The following is a 21711-nucleotide window of genomic DNA, read 5'->3' on the forward strand; positions in this document are numbered from 1 at the left end:
CCAAACGGAAAGGCTTAACCAGTCCTTGAAACAATATCTCCGTTGTTATGTTCAGGCTGATACAGATTCATGGGTCGATTGGCTGTGGGTGGCGGAACTGGCATACAACAGCACACAACACTCGTCCACAGGTCATTCACCTTTCTTCAGTTCATACGGTCCTCACCCTAGAGTTAATCCCCTAGTGCTACCTAGTAACACAGTGAGGCTGCCGGATGTCAAGACAAGATTGGTGCGCATTCGCAGAGTTCTTCTAGCGACGCGTAGGAATCTTGTTCGGGCCAAGGGGAAGTACAAAGCACAGGCGGACAAACATCGCAGGCCGTGCCCAGTGTACAAGCCGGGTGACCTGGTGTGGTTGTCTACCAAACACATTAGATTTCGGAGACATAGTGTGTTTAATCCCAGGTTCATTGGCCCCTATTGGGTGGTTAAACGGGTGAATCCTGTGGCTGTTATGTTACGTTTGCCTGCTCATTTCAAAATCCATCCCGTTTTCCATGTGTCTTTGTTGAAACCCTCTCTTGTCCCTGTTCATCGTGCTCCCTTGCCTCTATGGGTGCAGCACGACTGTGAATATGAGGTGCTGAAGATCCTTGATTCCCGGTGGGTGAGAGGGCGATTGCAGTACCTAATTTCCTGGAAGGGCTATGGCCCGGAGGAGAATTCCTGGGAACCAGCGGGTTCGGTGCATGCTCCCAGACTCGTGTCTCGTTTCCATAAGCTACATCCCGACCGGCCCGCCCTCGGACAGCGTCCCTTGTGAGGGGGGATGTAATGTCAAGATTACGGTCAGAGTGTGCCGCTGTCCGCGTAATGCGTGACAAACGGCATTCCACCCGGACCGAACTACAGTACCCAGTACCACAAGCGGCGACGTAACGTAACGACGCCCAACAGGCAATACCAGGAATTAAAGTGCGGTGGAGACTACGGATGGCGCCGATAATTCTTGCAGTGTTTGCGCTTTGGTCGGTAGGCGAGGTAGCTGCGTTACCGTGAGTATCCAACCCCCTTTTTTCGAGTGATTTCTGGTGGCGCTCGGAGACTTGTTCAAGAAAACATGGTAGATGTTCCGTTTCAGAGCCTGTGTTAGGAACTTCTTTCAACCCTCGCTTTTGATTAAAGTGAAAATACTTAAGACAGTTTTAGGAGTATTTTGCCTCTCTAAACAAAGACTATTCCTGTATAGGAAGGATTCATTCCTGTTCATGAACTTTACCTGAATCAAGAAAGGATTGTTGGTGATGTAACCTACGGTGTCCTATTTTGTTTCATTTCGTGCACAACCTTTTTGCATTATTCTTTTCTCCAGTACAGGAGAGAAAATCCCTGGGGGGCTAGTACACAGAGAGACTCGTGCAGCCCAAATCAGAACACAGCAGTAATGTGTTGGTTGCTGTCTCTGGTATTACCCTAAGCCTATCTCTCCTGGATACAAAGCCTGCGTTATTTTCCTTTTCAGGTAGGGGTTCTGAGACCAATGTGATTTCATGACACTGTTAGTTGAGAGGAATCCACAGAGGTTAAGAGGGGGGGTTTATTCTAAACACCGTGTTTTTTGTCGTTACAGATCTCCCTCCCCGCTGTCCCCTTCCTTTCCCGCGCTCGCGGAATGGTTCTGTGAGTCTGTGTATAACACGTCAGGCTCCGGAATTGTTGTGTGGGTGTGGGTTTAGGCATTTTCTGCACAGCCCCGAGGAGTATAGAGACTGTGCCTGACAGAGGAGACCTCGCATGAGTTGGGAATAGAGTTATCAGTTCCCACGAGAAGGGGGTCCGGGGATCCCCAACCTCCTCCACTACTACCAGGCAGCACAACCCCACTATATATGGTGGAATGGACCAGGAAAGAATCTGAGGAATATTGGCTGCTTATGGACAGGGGGGTAGCTGGGATGCATCTGTAGAAAGTCCTATTTCAATGATGCGCACAGAGGGCATGGGGTCTTTATTCCTCCCTGGTCACTAAAGCCACTCAACGTATGGGATCGGGCAGCGAGACGTAAGAAGTTGTCATCATTCCTTTCCCCACTGACCCCGATCGATCCAATGCCCTTTGTAAACCTTGAGATATATAGGGTACTTTACAGCTATCATAGGAGCCTGCCATATGAATTAGTTTTTTTATAATACACTAGGAGATCTTATTCTCCCCCTTAACGTTCTGGTGAAGATATCCCAGTCTCTTGCACGAATCTCAACTGCTGCTCCTAAATAATAGTATCTTTCCATCTTTTCAGAGGTTTTTCCCGATATGAGAAGTCGTGTCAAACAATATTAGTTGTGTTTACGTATTAGCTCACAAGTAAGTATAATTGTGCTTGTCTATTACATGAATTAACGAGTAGCCGATTAGATCAACACACAGTGTGTGTTATTCATTATAATCGATTTAGATATAAATTGACCTGTGACAAAAAATATATATTAATACTTAGAAATGGATTTTGTAAGTATCAGTTAGAAGAAACTGAGAGACAAACGAATCACAGTCCTTCTGTCCTCTCTCCATATCTTTCTTTTTCATTTCCTTAATAGCTTCATATACATCTTTGTAGACCTATCTATCATTAACTGTCTACTATAATTTCATTATTATTTTTGATATCCAACTTTGCGTTTATCATGTCAAATGAGCACTGAAATCAATATTCTTCTCTATAATTCTCCCTTCTGGTGGGATTACTTGTTTATTTGTTGGGTTCGCTTAACAACTGTACCTACTTCCATTTGAATTTCTTTGACAGTCTATGTAAAATGTTGTAATATAACGTTGGCTTTGATCACTTTTTCGAATTATGAATATGAGTAATTACTGCTCTTTTTTAATTGTTTTTCTAATCTGTGAAATCAATGAATGTATTTCTAGATTAGTAACTATGTTTTTATATTTAGGAACTTGAAAATCTGTTTGTCTTGAAGAAGGCGCTGGTCGCCGAAACGCGCGTCGACAACATATTTTATAATTAATTCAAGAATTGACATTTTGTCTTTGGTTTTATGAAATTGTGATTATTGTGTTTTATTTGTCTTTATTGTAATTCTTAATTATTTTTGTGTGTATTATAATTCTGTTCCAACCAATTTTTAAATTAAACACGAATGCCTTTGTGGCTTTCCATGTATTTTGCTTTATTAAAATAAACTGTCTTGTTTACGGAAGTAGGTTGTTGCGTCCTATCACTATTATGTGGGCAAGTTTTACAATGGGGCTTGATCTTACCACTTACTGGCAATGGCATACAGCGGGATGCAGATCCATAGGCCACCTCTACGCTGAGGTAGGCTCTATCTCTTTAGAGCAGATAAGTAAGGACTATGGATTGACAGTGTGTTCGTGGATGTCCTGAGGCGGAAGCCGGGACTTGTATGTGAGCGTGTGCTGAGCTTACAATATTACGATATTATAATTATAATTTTTAACTGCACTTGTGACCGTATTTAGCATTTATATTGCTGAAATTTTAAAATTGGGTTATTGCGCTTTTCGCACTGGCACTGACCCGCTTAAAATCGTAGCTGCCCACCTTGCCAGCTTGTCCATCCCCATTGCAGCCGATTAGGCGCTGCTTGGGGTCTAGCATTTCAGTCGACATCTTGGGTGAGGAGCAGGCGAGCGGTCTAGTGCTCGGCCCATCCCACCCTCACAGGCATAAAAACCCTGACAGTTTCCGCGTGCACCGATTGACAGTGTGTTCGTGGATTTCCTGAGGCGGAAGCCGGGACTTGTATGTGAGCGTGTGCTGAGCTTATGATATTACGATATTATAATTATAATTTTTAACTGCACTTGCAACCGTATTTAGCATTTATATTGCTGAAATTTTTAAAATGGGTTATTGCGCTTTTCGCGCTGGCACTGACCCCCTTAAAATCGTAACTGCCCACCTTGCCAGCTTGTTCATCCCCATTGCAGCCGATTAGGCGCTGCTTGGGGTCTAGCATTTCAGTCGCCATCTTGGATGAGGAGCAGGCGAGCGGTCTAGAGCTCGGCCCCTCCCGCCCTCACAGGCATAAAAACCCTGACAGTTTCCGCGTGCACCGATTGACAGTGTGTTCGTTGATGTCCTGAGGCGGAAGCCGGGACTTGTATGTGAGCGTGTGCTGAGCTTACGATATTACGATATTATATAATTATAATTTTTAAATGCGCTTGCGACCGTATTTAGCATTTATATTGCTGAAATTTTAAAATTGGGTTATTGCGCTTTTTGCGCTGGCACTGACCCGCTTAAAATCGTAACTGCCCACCTTGCCAGCTTGTTCATCCCCATTGCAGCCGATTAGGCGCTGCTTGGGGTCTAGCATTTCAGTCGCCATCTTGGGTGAGGAGCAGGCGAGCGGTCTAGTGCTCGGCCCCTCCCGCCCTCACAGGCATAAAATGGTTCCCCTGTTTCAGAAGCGCAGCGGACGAGCGCAGGTGGCACACCAAAGGCGATCCCGTCTGCGCCCGTCCGCGACCGGATGGGACCTGGGGCCGGACATGCTGCCCGTCTGATCCCATATTCCCGTAACGAACTTCTGAAATACAATGAAGGACATAGGTACATATCAAGGGATACGTGCAGCAGGGCCAGGAGACAAGGGATCTGGGCAGACTGCACTACCCTCAGAGAAATCCCTAATACACCGAGCATTGGCCCCTACAACCAGGTGGAGCCTGCTCCCTATCCACACTCCTTGACCATCTTTTATCTAAATACCCGTTCCTTCGTGAAACATCAGCAGGACATTTTTTTGCTGTTGGTCACTGATAACCCTGATATTTTTTTATTAACTGAGACCTGGCTGACCCCAGACTCTGCCTCTGATATAATAGCAGCACTCCCTTCGAATTACTACATTATACACGCGGACCGCGCGTCAGGCAAATCTGGCGGGGGGTTGCAGCAATTATCCATTCTACATTGAAAGTCACCACCCTCACATGCCTCAATTTGCCGGACACGGAAAATTTAGTATTAAAACTTGAAACCCTTTATACTACCATTTCTTGTGTACTTCTGTACAGACCTCCTAATTCCATGCCATCTTTCCCTCTTATGCTAAGTGAGCAAATTGCTAATTTGGCTATGGAACATGCCAGGATTTTTCTGGTAGGCGATTTTAACTATTGGTTTAATGACCCCTTGGAAGGGCCCCATTCAAGTGAGCTCACAGTGCTTCTCATGAACTTGAACTTTTCGCAACAAGTGCACTCGCCAACCCATTGCAAAGGACATATCTTGGATCAGATTTGGTCCAACTTTTCCTTAACCACAACCCCGGTAATTATCCCTTGCCTTTGGTCGGACAACCTTCTTCTCAAATTTAAGCTTACCTGTTTCCCCATTAAGACAATCACCACTCCAGCTGGTGGTAGAGCAAGGAAATGGAATACATTAGATAAAACAGAGTTTCTACATACATTAGCTAACACTGTTCCACTTCCTCACCCTGACATCAATTTATCTGAATCCAATCTTGCTGGCTGGCTTCAAGCAGCAAGTGATATTCATGTACCTTATAAGGAAATCAAATTGGCCCGGCGCGCAGACGCCCAACGATGGTTTTCGCAAGAATTAAAAGTTAAGAAACTGTCCTTGCGCCAATTGGAGCGGCAATGGCGTCGCAGCTACTCCCCTGATCTAAAAACCAGATTTATCACGGCCAGGAAAGACTACATGAAGGCAATCCTTTCCACAAAAGCTGCCTATTTTTCCTCCCGCATCCTCAACTCGTCTGATAGACCTAAGGACATTTTTTCTATTCTTAATGAGCTGACCTACTTAGACAGTGTCTGTCCTAGTGTGACTCCAACTCAGACCTTCTGTGATTCACCTAATGTCTATTTTATCGATAAAATTGCGGCCATCAAGGATAGTATCCCAAAATCCTTAATTAATACCTCCTCTGAAATTCGTATCACTAACAACACCGTCTCACTTAATAGTTTCCTACTATCAGCCCAGAGCAATTTCAGGAGCTGCTAGTAAGAGTTAAATCTGGTACCCCCTCGGACAAATGTCCCCCTTATATTCTTAAAGAGTGTTTTTCTGCCCTCCCGGCCCCGGCCTATACTCTGTTGAATGACTCCCTCACCTCGGGTTTAGTGCCCCTTGCATTTAAGGAAGCGACGGTCATACCGCTCCTGAAGAAACCTGGGGCCGATCCAACCTGCATGGCAAACTATCGCCCTATCTCTTTGCTTTCCTTTTTAGCAAAAGTAATGAAGGCCCACGTAGCGAGATGCCTGTCCAACTTTCTGGAGGTATCAAACTGCCTAGAACCCCATCAGACAGGGTTTCGTCCTGCCCACTCAACCGAGGCAGTGGTAGTCACGGTTCTAGATACTCTCCGGGACTGTGCTGACAGACGTTCCCCCCAGGCCTTGGTGCTGCTTGATTTGTCGGCCGCGTTTGACGCGGTCGACCATAACATTCTGATCGACCGTGTCAACCGGGCCGGCATTGGGGGCATAGCAGCCTGTTGGCTGAAGTCCTTCCTAGAGAACCGATTCCAGGCAGTTCGCCTTGGAGATCTGGCCGGTACAAAACAGACCATCACATGTGGAGTACCACAGGGCTCTTTGCTGTCACCCCACCTGTTTAATCTCTATATCCTCCCGTTATTCCAGGCCCTAAGAGACAAACAGGTGACGGTGTTCAACTATGCAGATGACCTGCAATTGCTCTTTACTATCGATAACTCTGAAACTTCTATTTCTCATTTTCAGACCTCTATGAGGTTCATCCAAGCATGGATGAACCAAAATCATTTAAAATTAAATCCGGGAAAAACTGAGCTGGTGCTCACAGGAGACAGTGCTAAATATTGGGGCTTGCATTATTGGCCATCGGATATGGGCCAAGCCCCAACCCCCTCATTCTCAGCAAAAACACTTGGAGTCACCCTGAATAGTGATCTCTCACTAAAAGCGCAAGTGGGTCAGGTGGTCTCCAAGTGCTTTTTCCAACTCAGGAAAATCTGGAAGGTGCGACGTTTTTTCATCCCAGAGACCATTATCCAGGTGGTGATCGCCACTGTGCTCTCTCACCTGGACTATGCAAATTCCATCTATTTAGGCCTACCCCTCTATCTGCTGAGGCGCCTTCAGATGGTGCAGAACTACCCGGCCAGATTGATTCTGGCTCAACCTAGATGGCAATCAGCCACCCCATTGCTTAGGAACCTTCATTGGCTCCTCATGGCCCAACGTTGCTCCTTCAAAACAGGCTGCATGATTTTTAAATCCCTTCACTGCAAAAGCCCTAAATTTATTGATAAACTTATCACGAAACATATTCCTTCCCGCAACCTGCGCTCAGCCCACCTGGCCCTCCTCCAGAGACCTGCTTTTAAACGCAAGCGTGCTGGGAGTTGCAGATTTGCTATTTTGGCTCCCCGTCTGTGGAATACCTTCCCTCTTGAGATCCGGACTTGTCCGGATGTCCTGTCATTTAGGAAAGCATTAAAGACCTGGCTCTTCAGACAAGCATAACAATAAATCCAGCACGCTTCATAACCTCAGGCTACGTTCTCTGTCTCTTATCAGCGCCAGGAAACCAATCGGTGGCAGTGCGCTTAATAAATTATTTTTAACATAACATAACATATGCGTTGCCAGAAATGGAGCTAACGCACTGCCTCCAAGTCTGATATTGGCTTACTCACTCAAAAGTCTGCACTGGGGCGCTTCACCCACTCACCCCTTTTGAGAAATGGCTAGCACTTAGATCACAGAAAACCACCTTATCAAGGAGCTATATGCCATCCTCCAACAGACTACCCCTGCGACCAAGACTTCAAGGCAGGAGCGATGGGTCCTTGAATTAGGGTGGACGCTGACACCCAAAGACTGGGATGAGATTTACTACATGGTGCAACACACAGCTCACAACACTGTTAGCATTGAGACAGCTACTAAAATAGCTACGTACTGGTACCTCACCCTAGTGTGACTGCATTGGGGAAAACCATGCGCGTAGCGCTAGGCCAAAAGAGGAAGTGTGGGTATCCCGGGACGCTGCTTCACTTGTTGTGTGGCTGCCCTAAACTTGCACGGTATTGGGACATGATTCTGACTGATATAGACACCTACTGTGACACGCAGTTGCCTCGCTTCCCCGCATAGACTATTTTGGGGCTCCTGAACCCTCTTACCTTCCCCCTTAAATCCTGCAATGGGTGGCACATTGGTCTCTCACTGGGGGCAGCACTGCAAAACATCCTCTCACTCTGGGGCCGATAAGCTACTGACATACCTCGGGTGGTTGCATCGTCTATGGCACATATTAGGGATGGAGAGACTAACCGTCACACTAACCAATCAGAGTGATTCCAATAGAGAACTCTGCCCTCCTCAGATTGCCCTCCTCTCTGTGAAATTTTGGGAGCTGACGTGCCCAAGATACTTTGGCCTACTGCCCTTGGTGGGACCTAAGACCTTGGCACGGAAAGTGAAGGAACCCCGAGGTGGACCTGCAGAAAGCAAAAAGTGCGTTACTAAACACATGGGGCAGATTTACGAGCCCCGTGCGACACATTTGCACTGCCGCTGAGTCACTTATGTGACGTAGTGGCGGCATAAAGCAAACGCCACACTGCGACAGATTTACAATATGACACATCTAAGGAGATGCGTCACGTCGTAAACTCCTACCCCACATTATACCTGCATCAGGTATAATGTGGGCGTACTGTCGCAGTGTGGACGTTCCGTCACAGGAAAGCCTCGGAAAAGTGCCTGAGTGAAATCTACAAGATTTCACTCAGTCACTTTTCCGATGCTGCTGCGTCAAAACCTTGTGCCTGCTCAAAGCAGGTGTAAGGCATGACGCAGAATGTTAAAGATAGGCCGGTTTGGAACAGTGCTGGAGTTGCGTCGCGACACGACTTCAGCACTGCGCCAACCTTACGCCAGCAGATACAACACGCATCTACCTATCCTTGCGCCACGGCGTGCCACATTTTGAATGCGGCCCATCCGTGGTGGCGCATGGGTGGGTTTGCGTGACGCAAGTTTACTGGCGCATCCCTGCTGGTTTGCAGAGATGCGCTAGTCCTTGTAGATCTGGCCCATGGTCTTGGATGTGAGTAGTCCAGAGTGTGGGTGGGTGGTGGGTTTGGGGTTGGGAGGTAGAGATCATTTTTGGGTCCTTGATTTCAATTCAATTTTGGAAGCGATAATTCGCTTACTGTTTCCTGGTTGTATTCTTGAAATGCAAAAAAAACAGATCTGAACCTTAAAATATACCTTTTTTCTATTATTTCCATCTAAACGTATTAGTTTCCTGGTGCTAGACATTATTCTAACGGTCGCTTGGTGAAAATTAAGAGTGTATAAATGCCCTATTACAGTAAAAAATTGAACGGGCCACCTGGCTCTTGCTCAATTTTCGGAAAGGTTGAATTAAATTATTGTTTTAACACCATTCTTCTAATTTCTGACTGCTTCGCTGTAAGGCCACGTGTTTAATGAGCGTGATTGCCAACATTTGAATTGCACAAATATATGCGAACATATATATCGATGCTAGCTTGAGCCATGTCTCTTTAAGGATTTTGGAAAAATAGACTTCTAAGCACTACATTTTGGGCGGAATTATAAACAACCTTGGTAGTGATAAACTGTAGAGCTGTACTATTTAGCGCCATGCTGCATATTGTAAGGGTATGATATTTTTTCGCGGATTCATTTGGAACGGTTATTTCTATTTTGTCGAAACAAAGATTAATGGGTCTTGCGTCCTGTATAGCAAAACATTAACATTCAATACTGCTGCCACAAATTTGCTCTTTTCTCGGCAAAAACCGAACAAAACAGCAAACCTATGCCATTCTTAATATGGCGCTAAAAACAAACGTGGTGCTCTCTAAGGGCAGTGCTGTACTGACCATGACATTACTACGCGGATTTAGCCTCTATGCTGTATCTTCCCTCGAGAAAAAAGCTAAAACAAATTCTGTTAATTATTTTGTTGAGAACTGCTAAGTGACTTGACTTTAAAGTCACCACTTAGCTCTTGGTGCAGTGTATCATGAACTACTATTTTCGAAAAGACCTTTAATCCTGTCATAAAGATTCCTAATGGGTTTGTGTTTTTGTAAATTTCTCTTGAAATCTACGATGAAAAAAAAAACAGCTCGGGAAAGCTGCAATAACATGAAATATTTTTCTGAAGCTAACTTGAAAGCCTCACACATCCCGGGATATACAAACGGCACAACCTTTTTGCCTGGTCAGCTGGAGGCCTCCTAGCGCGTGGCCCTCAGATCATGTGTCTCTTCTTCCGACATCCTGCTGTTATCTTTTGTAACATCATCCCTCTGTGAATACACCCGTGTTTGGAATTGTTCCCTGCTTTCTGGCGATTTACTGGAGTCATCAAATTTAGCCTTTGTCAGCTGCTTCCCTCCCGAGGCCTGTTTTGTAATTCTTTCATGTCTCTGTTTGTAAAGGAACTTTCTGGAACATCTATTGATGCATATCACCTGGAATGCCAGATTCACGTTCAAGGACTCTTACGCCTGTATCTATGTCAGGAATTTCCCTACACGCAGGTCCCTTTTCCCTGTCACTAGAACATGCATTTATGGGGAGGACGGGGGAGTAAGAAACCTGTGCAGCACAGCCCTCCATGGAGAATGACGCATCAGCATGTGTCAGATGCTTCCTGATGCACTGGCTGCCTTGAGCCATGTAGAGACAGGGCCTGCTGCCGACGACGGGCCTCCACCCCCTTAGGCGAGAGAGCTCATATCCCTAGACAAATCTCATCCAGGAGAATTAATCGTATGTGCTTGGACTCCTAATTTGGGTGTACATTTGAAGTGATGTACACTGAGACTCAAAGCCTGTGTGAGAGTTATGCTACTGAAAGGCTGCACACTCACACAGTGGAACTGCGTGTTAGAATTTGGGTTGTAGCTTGGCTGGGGTATGAGCCATAGTCAAGCAGCAACCACAATCCTAGTCAGGGTAAGAAACAGGCAAACCCTAAAATTAACCTATGCTCACCCTCTGGTAGCCTGGCACAGAGCAGTCGGGCTTAACTTAGAGGCAATGTGTAAAGTATTTATGCAACACTTCAAACAGTAAAATAGTGAAAACACCAGACAAAAAAGATTCCACACCAGGTTAGAGGAATAAAGCAAAATGTAATAAATAAAACATGACAAACACAACAAAAATCCAATAAGTGGAACTTGAGATATTGAATTTTAAAGTTCATGGGGTAAAATAGCACCTGGAAGCAAAAAGTGCTTATTTTGGGATATCTGGTCGCACAATACTGGAACAAAGTCAAAAGTTCAGGCTGACTGCGATGAAGCGCAGGCCAGCTATAGGGACCCAGTTTGGCTCACTGAACCAAAGTACGTGAATCCTAGTTGCAAAGTGCTTGCGTGGGTCTGCGTCAAAGATGAGTAGTGCAGTCTACACAACGCATCAGTTTCTAGATACGACGAGGCTGCACTGCGAGGTCCTGATGTGGCAACGACGAAGATCCTGTCAACTGAGCTTGGGATGCGAAGTCCGGTGTTGAGGTGTTGAGGATGAGAGGAGCAGCAGAGGCGATGCATTGGTTCCAATGAGCGGTGAAGCTGCGATATGGAGATCCGGCATTGCCGTTAAGGCTGCCATCGACGAGGGATGCGAGGAGCTTGCGCTGGGTAAAGCATTACAGAGTGGTGGTTCTGAAGGGAATGCGTCAGTCCCAGATGTGGGAGGCTGTGGTGGTGCGGGTCTATTGCAAAGGGGCCAACCCACGCAACAGCGGTGATGCGTCAGTTCTGCTCAAAGATGTACTGCTCAGTCGAGAAGATGTATTGATTCTGCTTTGGGTGCGTGGCTCAGCAGAGTATGCATCCATTCCGCTGGTGATACATCATAGGCCCCTTTCCAAGGGTGAGGGGACTGGGGTGGCACCACTTGGCAGGGCAGACTCACAGATGGGAGAGTTTAGGTGCAGAAGCAGGTTGGTTGGAAGTCTTTTATGTCCCTTAGACTTTAAATCAGGAGGCCGGCCAGCTAGCCCATGGAGTCATTCTGGGTTCAAGAGATGCAGGTCCAGTCCTTCTCACCCAGGCATGAGGGCAGCAGGCCAGCAGGTCAACACAGAAAAGCACAAGTCCAATAAAGAAGCATTCCAGAAGAATGGCAGTCTCTTTAGTAGCACAGCAGTCCTTCTTCCTAACAGAGTCTTCACAGGTCCTGATGTGTACTGAAGTGTTGGTGTCTGTGGTCCAGTACTTATTCCCAGTGGCGTCTTTGAAGTTGGGGAGACTTCAAAGACAGGGTTTTGAAGTGCACAGAAGCCTTGTCCTTCCTGCCCTGGCAACAGACTCACTACAGTGGGGTATGCAACCCTTTGTGTGGGGACAAGGCACAGCCTATTCAGGTGTAAGTGAGGCTGGGTCCATCTCCTCTCTCCCATTCTGCCAGAGTGACCCATCAAGTCACACATAAGTTCCCATTCTGTGTGGCTGTCTAGGGGGAATACACAAAGCCCAACTGTGGCCCACATGTGATCAGAGACAAGCAACAGGCACCAAATGGCTAAAGTAAATCAATGCAAACATTTCTGAAAGTGGTACTCTCAGAATTGCAATTTAAAATTTGACTTCACCATGAGTTTTAAATTGTGATTCCAGCGACACAAAACTTGAATCAGTGATATCGTCCTATTTGGAAATTACTCTTTAAACTCTAATAAGGTAATCCCAATGTAATCCTATGTGAGCTATAGGCCTTGTTGTAGTAGTGAAAAACGACTTTCAGAGGTTTTCACAACCAGGACATGTTTTACTTCAAAGTACATGTTCTGCCTTTTAGATGCAGTGCATCCTACCCTCTGGGGTGTCCATGTCCTATCTTAGGGGTGACCTATATGTATAAAAAGGAAAGGTTTGGGCTGGGCAAAAGTTGTAGTTTGCCAGATTGACATGGCAATGTAAACTGCACAAACAGGCTCTGCAATGGCAGGCCGGATACTTGTTTAGAGGGCTACTTAAGTGGGTAGCACAAGCAGTACTGAAGGCCCACAAGTTGCATTGAATCTACAGGCCCTGGGTACATGTACCACACTTGACTAGGGACTTCTAAGTAAATAAATATGTCAATTGGCTATGAGCTAATATTACCACATTGAAGGGGAAACAGCATCTTGCACTTTAGCACTGGTTAGCATTGGTAAAGTGCTCAAAGTTTTAAGAACAGCAAAAACGAATAGAACAAGGAGGAAGGCAAAAGGTTTGGCAGTGACCTTGCAGAAAGGAGCTATTTCCAACATGACGTATATCACAATATCATCTCCTTCACATGGTCACCTTGTGAAGAGCCGTTATCACGAGGTGGAAGAAAAGGGGCACTTGAAACCCCTGCAAAGAGAATGTTTTCAGCTCATTTTTGAGGTATCTAAACAGCCAATGTCCATTTTGGGTTTTAAAAAATTAAGTGGGGTTTAGAGGAGGATCATGTTAGCCACAGAAACATTAACAAAAGCAGTGAAGGTAAACTTCAAGTTATTTTGCTCCAAGAGAAAGGATATGGATATAGTGGCATCCCCGTCGATCAAAATATACATGATTGCTTGGACAGGGAGAAGGATGTGCGTGACTGGGCAAACCTAAGTAATGTGGATTGTGGGGGGGTGTTCTGTGTAAAGCATCCGTTTATTTTCCTGGAATACTCACGGACGAAACAACATAATGAGATTGCATGTGTTCAGAGAAATTACAAAGCAGTGTTCAAATTTATGATTCCAGGAAACATGGCTGTGCAGAGAGCCCCCGCAGATAGATGGCTTTTTCGGGGTCTATATGAAGGCAGTAGAAAATACCTTAGGGCGACCCTCGGGGGCACTGTCAAAATTAGTATCCATTAAAATCACCTCAAGCGCATGGCAAGTTAAAACAAGGTGCAAATGAATACTAACTTGTGGTAATCAATTAGCGAGCATATGCAGGGAGAAGCAATGTATTATTGTTTTAAATATATCTATATGCATGCAAGAAGCACTTCTGATTATAATAAAAATATCGAATTGTTTAAAGAAGATGTGGTTAATATAGGTATTCTGTATTCCTACAACTTGATTATTTTGATGGGAAATTTTAATCATAAACTGCTTTCTGAGATTGTGGATGAAAAATATGAGGATTGTTTAGCTGCTTTTAATATACAACATGTTTGTTTGCGGTCAAACGAAGCTTAAGGGATGATGTAGCCTTGTTAGATGTCCTTGAATTAAATGGTCTGGTGAGTCTAAATGGTTGAGCGCCCAGCAGGAAAGTTTTCCCATTTGTTAATCAGTATTATCCTATTAATTATGTGTTTGTACAGCTATGGGCCTTTGAATTAATTGAGAAATTTGGGGTCCTTCAGTTGGAGGCGAGTGATCATAACCCCCTAAGTACAACCCTCAAATTGGATATTGTACCTAGGCAGACAAGGGACCTCCCTTTAAAGGTTGGTTGTCCCAAATGTGTAAGAACGAGACTCTCGGAAAAGCACTGTAGCTTATTGAAAGTCCTCCAACATAATTATGAAGGATTGTTCTCTGGAAAAGTACCCGTGTATTCTTTAGCCTGGTATAATGAAATTATAAAAAAAGTTGTTGATTGTTTAAAAATAGAAGTCACAGCCTTCAACGCTACACATAATAAACTTAAATCCTTGGAACAGGCGTGGAATAGCTGGTTTGATATAGAATGCAGAATTCTAAAAAGTTATATTTGGAAACTTGAAAGACACCTAAGGTATGCAAGAACTAGGAGTGGGGGGGGGTAAGCCTTCTTAGCTTAAAGAAAGGATTAAACATCGTGAATGCTAGGAAGAAGCAGGAATTAAACACAAAATGCTGGGAAACTATGATGGAGACTACACAGACGAAAAATATGATGACATTTTGGAAGTTGGTACAGATTGGGATAGGATATTCCTAGGGCCAATCATCTGGCTCCATGGGTGAGGACGCATGGATAGAATTTCTAGAGGAGGCCTATAGTAATGACGCCACTACTGTCCAGCGCCCAATTAGTTTCCTTGTCAAGAAGGAGACAAAGGAGATGTTCTCAGAGTTAACAATTACAAGAGCTGCCGGCCCTGATAATTTACTGGTGGTAATCATAAAAACAAATACTGCATGGTGGTCCAGTCTGTTTATCATCCTCTTCCAGGAAATACTCTCAACAGGAAGATTCCCGGTTAGCTGGAAGGGAGCGGTGATTAACCCCTTGTGTGCTGTTGAGGAGCTCAGCTCATCATGAGGGACGGTGGAGCTGCCCTCATGACGAGCTGAGCTCGTCACAGCCGTTGGAACGTTCGTACGCGGGGATAATTTCCCCGCTGCGCTGAACGTTCTAAAAACGGGTGTGGTGTGACGAGCTCAGCTCGTCATGAGGGCAGCTCCGCTGTGCCTCACGGCGAGCCGAGCTCGTCAACAGCACAGCAGCGCTGCGCGCGGCCCCCTCCCCCCCGCTCAGCGGGGGAAAAACACCCCGCAGCGAAGGGGCTAAACCTATGTATAAAAAAAGTGAGTTTGCCCTCCTAGGAAACTACTGACAAATAAGCCTTTTGGATTTAAATGGTAAGGTCTTCTCAAAATCCTTTTAGGGATACTAAAGGAGGGGGCATAAGCAAATTCTATTATCCCTCAGGGACTGGGGGGTTTTAAGGAAGACCACTCAACGATTGACCACTGCTTTAGCATATGGGCCATTGCTAAGTAATACATAGAGCAGTGCGGAGTTTTGTATTGTTGCTTTGTTGACTTCAGCTCTGCATTTGATTCTGTTGATCAAGTCTTCTTATGGGAAGCTCTAAAGAAATATGGGATCCCTAAAGATAAGCTTTTAATTTTGCAGTAACTCCACAGGGATAATTGGGGCCAATTTGAATTGGACAGTGGAAGATCCATGTCTAAGAGAATTAACATAAGAAATGGCCTGAGACAAGAGTGTGTATTGGCACTAACATTGTTCTCCTTGTTTCTGGCTTATCTCCCTAATGTCCAAAATCATCCAAATGCTTTGAGCCCAAAAATGAATTGTGTACACATTAGCTCTCTCTCGTACAAAGATGACTACGTGATTTTCAATTTGACAGGAATTGGGCTTCAAAGAAAATTAGATAGATTTATGGGTTACTGCAAGAAGAAAAAAATTACAAATAAATATAGAAAAGGGGCAAGTGTTCGGAAGGGGAGGGAAACATAGGAAAAGCATGAGTTGAGTAATAAATAAAGTCAAAATAGAGAGAGTTAATAAATACAAATACCTAGGAGCATGGTTCTCTCATATTTTAGGATGGAGGGATCACCTTGCCTCGACACAAGTCAAGGCTCTCTCGTTGGTAGGGGGAGTAAAGACATTTGAAAAACACTACGGGGGCCCCTCCATGCCGCCAGTGCTGATGGCCTATCAGACCATGATAAGGCCACAGTTTCAGTATGGTGCCAAGGTGGTCAGTGTAGAAGATTTAAAGATTTGGGACCTTGAAGAAGGAAGGTGCCTAAAAAGATTACTCCCACTCCCATCTCCTAGGGTGAATGCATTTAGCACATGCAGAGCGTTAGTCTCTGCATCTTTAGCATGGTTTCCCCTGACATTTTGCCTCTTCCTCATGTATTTTTGATGCTGTGCTGGGTTTCGTTTTTGCTAGCTTAGATGCTTTTGGCACTTTGCCACTGCTGATCAGTGTCAACGTGCAAGTGCTCCCTGTGCAAATCAGGGAGAACAATTGGTTCTCCCTGATTGGCACATTTGATTTACTGGTAAGTGCCTGGTAAAGTGCACGCAGTGTGGCAGGGCATGTAAATCAAATGCTAATAGCGGGCCTGCAGCACTTATTGTGCTACACACATGAGCAGCCCTGAAAAGGTATCTCATACCTGCCACTGCTGTGTCTGTGCGCAGTTTTACACTGCCATGTCGAACCTGGCAAGTTCACCCACTTGCCATGCCCTAACCGTCCATTTTTTTCCACATGTAAGGCACCCCACAGGTAGGCCCATGGTACTCCCCTGGGCAGGGTGTAGTGTTTGTGAAAGGTAGGACATGTACTAGTGCGTGTGACATGTCCTGATAGTGAAATATTGCCAATTTCTTTTTTCACTATTGAAAGGTTATCTGTCCCGTAGGATAGAATGGGAAATACTTTGTTGCATTTTACAAGTATAACTTCCCATTGGGACAAAATGGAAGAATAAAGTTTAGGTTTTCTGAACTCAGAATGTAATAACTCATCTTTTAGTAAAGATGTTATTTAAATTTTGTGGTGGAAAATGCCACTTTCAGAAAGAACGATGGATTTAACCCAGCTCTTTTGACTGGGGAAGAATGTGTGCATTGTCAGCATTCCGTCCATCATTTGTTTGCTGTAACACTTTTCGCCATTAGTGGGATGGGTATGCCCAGATGTGGGTCCCTTGCTCAGTGTGCCACTGGATTCAAGCTAGCCTGGCTGAAGAAAGGTGATATACCCTGAAACCGGTCCCAGGATGCTTGTTTCCGGTCCAGGGAGGACTTGGCCTGACAGTTCGGTCTGGACTGTTCCCATGGGGCACAGGGTTAAGACTGATTTGCATATGGCTGGGCCCGAAGTGGGTTGGCGTAGTGGGCAAAAGAACAATGGATTTAACCCAGATCTTTTGACTGGGGGAGAATGTTTGCATTGTCAGCATTCCATCAATCATTTGTTTGCTGTAACACTTCGCGCCCTAAGAGGGATGGGTATGCCCATACTTGGGTCCCTTGCTGACTGTGCCACTGGATTCAAGCTAGCCTGGCAGAAGAAGGGTGACATACTTGAAACTTTCACAGGATGCTTGTTTCCAGTCCAGGGAGGACCTGGCCTGGCAGTTCAGTCTGGACTGTTCCCATGGGGCACAGGGTCAAGACGGATTTGCATATGGCTGGGCCCAAATTGGGGTGGCGTAGTGGGCAAAAGAACCATGGATTTAACCCAGATCTTTTGACTGGAAGAGAATGTTTGCATTGTCAGAATTCCGTCAATCATTTGTTTGCTGTAACACTTTTTGCCCTAAGTGGGATGGGTATGCCCAGACATGGGTCCCTTTCTTCACTGTGCCACTGCATTTAAGCTAGCCTGGCTGAAGAAGGGTGCCATACCCTGGAACCGGTCCCAGGATGCTTGTTTCCAGTCCAGGGAGGACCTGGCCTGGCAGTTCGGTCTGGACTGCTCCCATGGGGCACAGGGTCAGGACTGATTTGCATATGGCTGGGCCCAAACTGGGGTGACGTGGTGGGCTAAAGAACAATGGATTTAACCCAGATCTTTTGACTAGGGGAGAATGTTTGCATTGTCAGCATTCGGTCGATCATTAATTTGCCACAACACTTTTAAAAAGTAGGCATTTACTTGTTTAATCATTCTGTGTGCCTCTGCCTGTTTGTGGATTGACTGTCTGGTTTTGAAGTGTCAGGGGCTCGGGATGTGCATTCACTGTAGACAGCCAATGGGGGGGGGTTGAGGTGTTCCCGGCCCTTCCTGAATGACTCAGAGCTGAGCTGAATAGATCATGGCTGCATTTAGAGTAGTGGAAGGAGATTTCCTTGCAACTGAATAGGTCATGTCTCCCTTGCACAATGCTGTCTCCATACCCTGTGGTCAATCTGCCACAGTGAGGACAGAACTGGGTTGGACTGGGCTCAGAGACCCTTGGACAAAGAGGAACAAAGACAAAATGGGGTAGAAGTAGTGGAACTTAAACCCCAGAGTTTTAGATCACTTCTAGACTCAAGATGAACCTTTGCCAATGAGAAGAACTGGAGAGCTGTAGGGAGGAGTACTACCCCTTTTGCTGTGTACTGTGTGGGGTTGGCCTGCAGTTGCTGCTTCTGCTATGGATAGGACAAAGACTGGAACTTTGCTGTGATCCTGCTTGATGAAAAATCTCCAAGGGCCTGTGTGAGCTGGATATCTGTTCTGATGAAGTCTCTGGGCCACAAAGACTTCACCCCCTACTCCCCTAAACTCGATTGCGGACAGTTCTGACCTGCGAGGTGCCTGTTCCAGTTTTGGCCATCTGGAGGTTGTTCCTGCTGTTGGGAGCTGGAAGCAACTTGAAAAAAGCAGGAAAAGCAAGCTCTGAGTCCGTCGGCGACACCCCCGGGACAGAGTGACCTGCAAGGAGCACCAGCCGGCCTGCACCGCACTCCCACGGCCTTCGGTGCCTGCAGAGTTTGCAATTATCGACATTTCCCAACACCAGCACTTGCACCAACTTCGTCATTGCCAGCACCGGCATCCTGTTATCATGGCACCGATAACCGCCGAGAGTGACTTGATGAACTCCTCAACTTCTAATCATCACTGGAACCGACGCCTCACCGCCGATGCAACCGACTTCCCCTGTCCTGGATTCAACACGCGCCTCCTCGCAGACACGACATCTCACCTCCCCTGTGGCAGCCAGGGAGCTGGCCTCGACCACGGCACTGAAGCATCACCTCTGCGACGCCATGCATCATCATAGATTTCACTATCCAAATTACCATTTGTTTGGGGGTCCGCATGACTCCGTGCCCGATTTCGCGCACCTAGCGGTCGGCGCCATACTTTGGATTTATTGCTGTCACGAGATCATAATAGCCCCAGGTGGAGCTATTTGTTTTGTACATTCTTTATTTTGGAAATAACTGTTTTTGAGTGCTATTTTACCACATGTATGTTGCATTTTTGTCGTTTTGGTCTTGTTGAGTTTAGATAAAGATACTTTATTTTTATAAACTGGTGTGGTGTCCATTGGTGGTGTGATCACTGTATTACTGTGTGTTTTGAGTACAAATACTTTACACATTGCCTTTGGGATAAGCATGTCTGCTCGTGCCAAGCTACTGAGGGGGTGAGCAGGGGTTATCTAAAGTGTGTATCCCCCTTACTGTTACTAGAAGCAAGGTTTCCTATTTGGACAAAGGTACCTACCTCTGCCAACTTGAGACACCCAGTTCTAACACAGAGATAAAATCTACCTGTCATGTAAAAGGGAGATCTGTCACAGTGAGCTAATCTGAGCTAGTGGAGTTAGAGGGAGGATCCAAACATGTTGTAGGGAATTAAAAATAAATGTTGCAGATGGTGCCAATCGGATAGGAGTGAGTAAGGCGGCGTTATGATACTAGAGTAAGGGTGCAAGCAAATAAATTATTGGTTTGAAATGAGATTCCTAGATGTAACGTGTGCCATGGGTCGATTTGTATTGTCTTTTGAATCCTTTTTACAGTCAATCTGAGATAAATGAATTAACCTGGATGGAGTTCTTCTTTTAATCCACTACGATGTTTTAGAATATATACATTTTATTTCCTGGTTTATTTGTGTTTTATTGGTTTTTTTTAACAAGTGTTTGTCTTATACTTTAATATTATATTGTGTCTCAAGAATATGTTTAAAGGATTAAGGTCTAAATAACATATGTTTTGACTTACTGACTGGCAATGGGAAGGCAAGAGACGAGCACAGCCAGGCCCCTTCTTTTGTGAATAAGGAGCATGACAGCCTTTGTACTTGCCAGGGCATGTTCATACATGCAAATTGTAAGCAACAGCTGTCCACATATGTGCAACAAACGTTGGAAACAGACACCGCAATTGAAAACCTGTTTTATAAAACCAAGAGTCCAACTACTGTCCACAGATGAAAAAGGTTTACCTTTCTGACCCACTTTAATCATGTGTCTCCTCCTGAGAGCTCCTTTTATCTACTTCTATTTGAATCTTCCTACTCAGCTATTCAATGCACCTTTTAGGCCTCGGCTACAAACAACTCCACTGTCTCCTGGCAAGACTTATGTCTATAATACATTACGTATAGTTAGAGTGGACTTTTGGTCATTCCCTTGCTCATAATTAGATGTCTTTGATGTCTTCCTCACTTTCCTGCTCCTGCTTCAATGGCTTTCCTGCTAATTCTCATGTTTGTCCCACCCAGGAGCATTTTGATCTCACAGTTTTTAAATTGGTTAATGTATACACTTCCACTGCCAACGTTAGACCTTGCATAACAGTGCATGCAAGGGACTTTTTCGCCCCCCTCTCGCCCTGTTCCGTATTCCAACTGTCTTGTATTTTTCGCCCCTTTCTTCTTGTAACACCCGCTGTCCACAGATGTTTTAAGGCAAGGGTAAAGAGGAAATTGCCCAGGGCCTCAGCCTTGAGGGAGAGCCCTGGAAAAGTTAACTTTATCTCTTGTTAGCTCACCTCTGTCTATTTCTATATTTGCACTTCTCTTCTTCTCTCTGCTACGTCTACCTCTGCCTCTCTTTGCTCCTCGCCATTTTAGGGATTTGTGGGGTCCTGGGTAAGATATATTACAACTGTGTTTGTGCTACAATTAGCACAAATGCGAGTAATACAATTCAAGGTTGTTATGAACCAAGATATATCTTGCCTGGTGCCCCAAAAATCCTTAAGATGATACTGCCCTTCCATAGCCCCACCCAGCATCTTCTTGTATCCACTCCCCCTAGCTAATTTATTGCAGCCCTCCATTCTATCAGTGGGCAGCCATTTTAAAATGTTTTTGACCATTTCAAGTTATCGCATGCATGTGTACGTGTGGCCAGCATCTTTCCTTAGTTTTGTTTTTATTTTTACCAATCAGACTGTTGTGGATGCAGCAGATATCAGACGACCGAAATTCTCCTGCTCAATGTACCACTGTGTGCCCCTTATGCCTTAAGAACTTGCTTCAGTGCTTGGCACAGC

The 21711-nt window shown here is 45.3% G+C and overlaps 1 protein-coding gene across 4 annotated transcripts in view; it reads left to right on the forward strand.

The window, feature by feature from the left end:
• LOC144821303 (uncharacterized) overlaps positions 1–21711 on the forward strand; it is a 321172-nt gene that overhangs the window by 110175 nt on the left and 189286 nt on the right. The window contains exons 3-4 of one of the 4 annotated variants that reach the window (XR_013608324.1): positions 2244–2308; positions 2899–3130. The exons of the other annotated variants lie outside the window; for them this stretch is intronic. The gene's annotated coding sequence lies outside the window, so the exon portion shown is untranslated. Of the gene's footprint in view, positions 1–2243; positions 2309–2898; positions 3131–21711 lie in introns of those variants that run through there. 4 annotated transcript variants of the gene reach the window in all.

The sequence above is a fragment of the Lissotriton helveticus genome, chromosome 1_1 (assembly GCF_964261635.1).
Source record: "Lissotriton helveticus chromosome 1_1, aLisHel1.1, whole genome shotgun sequence".
NCBI classification, from domain to species: Eukaryota; Metazoa; Chordata; class Amphibia; order Caudata; family Salamandridae; genus Lissotriton; species Lissotriton helveticus.